The 3,183-nt window shown below is 44.5% G+C and overlaps 1 protein-coding gene across 3 annotated transcripts in view; it reads right to left on the bottom strand.

The window, feature by feature from the left end:
- Window positions 1-2,876, bottom strand: part of LOC125036089 (phospholipase D gamma 1-like) — a 219,103-nt gene extending 216,227 nt beyond the window's left edge. For 2 of the 3 annotated variants that reach the window (XM_047628481.1, XM_047628480.1), the window contains exon 1: window positions 2,744-2,876. The gene's annotated coding sequence lies outside the window, so the exon portion shown is untranslated. The remainder of the gene's footprint in view (window positions 1-2,743) is intronic. The other variant, XM_047628485.1, reaches the window with a different exon arrangement.
- Window positions 2,877-3,183: the final 307 nt, after the last annotated feature.

Raw genomic sequence — 3,183 nt, 5'->3', positions numbered from 1 at the left:
AGGGGAGAGGATGAAAGGTGGGAATGGAGAGAGGAGGTAAGAGGAAGGAGGAAGGAGGAAGGAAGAGGGAAGAATGGGAAAGGGGGAAGGAGGAAGGGGAAAGGGGAAAGGAAACGTAGGGCACGGAGGAACGGGGAGAGAAGGAAGGGGGAAAGGGTACGGGAATAGGAGGTGAAGGTGGAAAGGTAGGGCTCGGAGGAATAGGGGAAGGAGGAAGGCAGAAAGAGAAAGAAGGAAAGGGGAAAAAGAGGAAGGGAAGGGCCTGCAAAAACGGAAGGAAAGAAAAAAAAAGAGGGATAGGGAGGAAGACGACAGGGGAATGAGAAAGTGAGGAGGTGAAGACGACGCGAAAATATGTCCAGGGAAACAAGCAAGAGGAAAGGTATAAGGGGAAACCGGAGCCTGATTCACCGACCGTTCACGGATCGATCACATGGCGCCAAACTGATACCGATAATTCTGCACCATAAAGGGAATCACACAAGCAAACACGGCGACTCAACAGCTTAACCAAACATATCCCCGGCAACAGAAACCAATGAACACAAAGGAACGCCATCGAGATCTCAACCCCTCCCCCCTTCGCCCACGTCCCTCCCCTCGCCCCCTTCCCCTATCCCCGTCGTGGAGCAAGATTTGTATGGCCAACACAGCCAGCCATGAATAATGCATAACCACAATGGTTATACACGGAAGTAAATAAGGGACAAGGACTGGCGCAGCACGGAGCGTCAACAGAAATAGTTGCCGGACGTCCCTCGTGGTATACAGGTTATCGCCACCTAATCTGGTGGCCTGAGGTTGCTGGATCTGTGTGATGCGTGGTGAACATCAGCTGAATGTTCTCCATAGGCGCTTTTATTCTGGTACGATTAATAGCGACACTTTAATTAATATACACATAAATTATTCGACTGGATTATGACTACGATTAGTGCTAACGATTATTATTACTTCTCTTACTATTATTTCAACTAATATCAAGCTACTGAAGTTCGACAAACAAATGCAAATCTTAAACAAAACACACACACTCATACACTAACCAAGCCATTTTTTCCGAGGTTCGAGATGCTGGAAATACCAGTTTAAATGCGTCTGTTAGTCATAAATGAGGCAAGGCAGATGCCAATCATTGCGAACTCGCGAAACAGAATTACAATTAGAAGCGAACTGAAATTAAATTATGAGTGATGAAGCTAATTAAAGATTTTAACAACCATTCTCATCACCACTTCCTCTTATACACACTGGTTACTCATAAGGTATTTTCGGAGCGTAAAGGAAGAGAGGAAGACATATCCAATAAACATTGATTTTCCAAAGCGTTACTCACGCAACGTACTTGAATTAACCATGTGACCCAGCATGAACCTGCATCACGTTTTTACTTTACCTTTTGGTTTGTTTATTCTGCAAGGCTACATCTGTGCAATGTTTAGGATGTAACGAATTTCGCGAAAAAAAGAGAAAATTGCAGCTAATTCCATGGGAAATATCTCGCTCGCCATACCAGAGCATGTGAACAACCGTACATATTCCCACGTGTATTGTGCGTACAAAAGGAAGCTCCCTGTGGCAACTGGTAGGGGAAGCTGCCCAAGACGTTTATGGACAAAAAATGAAGGGAAAGGTTTAATAGTCGGAGATTAACCCATAGAGAGATTCTTGCCATGTAGTATAGCAGCTAAGTTGTATCGCTAGAGACGTCCGGTCATAAACTAGAGACTCAGTGCAGAATAGCCCAAAGGAATTACAACATTACGCTAATGTCATCTGCAGATGCATTATCAGGCCACTAGGGCACCCGCACCTCCCTCACGCAGACACGTAACCCCGTTAAGCTGGCACCCGCACCCTAGTGCACACCCACTTCAACGCATCAAATCTGGAATTAAAATAAACATTCTTGAAAAACGTTCAATTATAAATATATTACCAACTGTAGCACCGCACTAACTCCCTCTCTAAGACCACATTTATACCCGAGGCAAAATTCGACCCATAGACAGAAAACAAACAAATAAACACGGTAACATGAACTCATGGCGACAACACCGCTCGCGTTCAGCATGAAAAACATTCCTTGCCCCGCCCCCCTCTACTAGACCTCCCTCCACAAGCCTCCCCCCTTCCACTAGCCCCCTCCCCCCCTCCTTCCACTTCTCTACCACTCCAACCAGCATCGCGCCCATACGACGCCACGAAAGGATGGTGACAGCCAGACCATGCGGAGACCTTTTTCGATCACGTGATGCACACTATACGGACCTCTTTATAAGGAATCCTCCTGCTACAGAGAGGGTGATTCACCTCGTGGGTTGGTGTGGCAGGGATCTGTAACAGTTTTCTGGAGCAAGGAAAGTGCTTTTTTTTATTTGTGTTCTTTAATTTCTTTTCCTAGTTTTCTTCACTGCTCTTCGCATCCTTCTTCGTATATCATTCTTTGTCCTTGAGCCCGAGGGAAATTTCGTAAGGCTGTGATTTTGTGGTCGGGCAAATTTCACCATGTCGTCTATTTTGTAGGTCACGAGAAAAAAGTTACATCTTTAACAATACCAAATGACGCAGGACGTGTCAAGCAAGACACGAGGCGCCAATGTATCGAGAAATAAATTACAGTGTAAGCGGAGAGACGGAGGAGCAAGTTCTCTAAAACTTTCCCTTTCATTCAACATGTATGTAACAAACAAAGAAAAAAACATAAACAAATAAGAAATAAACAGAAACAACAAACACTTACCTTTAAAGATCTATATTATAAATCCAAGATCTGTAGCTCCTCTAAGGAATCCGGAGTTATGACACAAAATACCACACAACTTTTCCTTTAAGCGAGCGGCGTATTCTCACTCCACCACGTCTGTACGACAACTGTTCGCTGGAGACTTGCCTGGCAGCGACCTTCGCCAGGGGACGAGGAGCCAAGTAGTCATTTTACTGTTCTATATATTTAGATATTCTGTTAGCTATCTACATATCGCTCAACAATTCCTGATATTCCCGAATCAATAATAAAATTTAATTCCGAACATTTATTCTGTCGAAATAGTGATAATTACAGAATGAGAGTTCCCCGGAAAACCATGATGCAGACGATGCCATTCCTTGTCCAAGACGAGCCGTACTATTACTCCAAGGAACCAGTTTTCAAGGTAAGAAGGTTACTAGGGTTAGGTGGTG

Source organism: Penaeus chinensis, chromosome 20 (genome assembly GCF_019202785.1).
Source record: "Penaeus chinensis breed Huanghai No. 1 chromosome 20, ASM1920278v2, whole genome shotgun sequence".
Lineage (NCBI taxonomy): Eukaryota > Metazoa > Arthropoda > Malacostraca > Decapoda > Penaeidae > Penaeus > Penaeus chinensis.
Note: the sequence above shows the minus strand (reverse complement) of the source record. Positions and strands in the feature narration are given on the sequence as shown.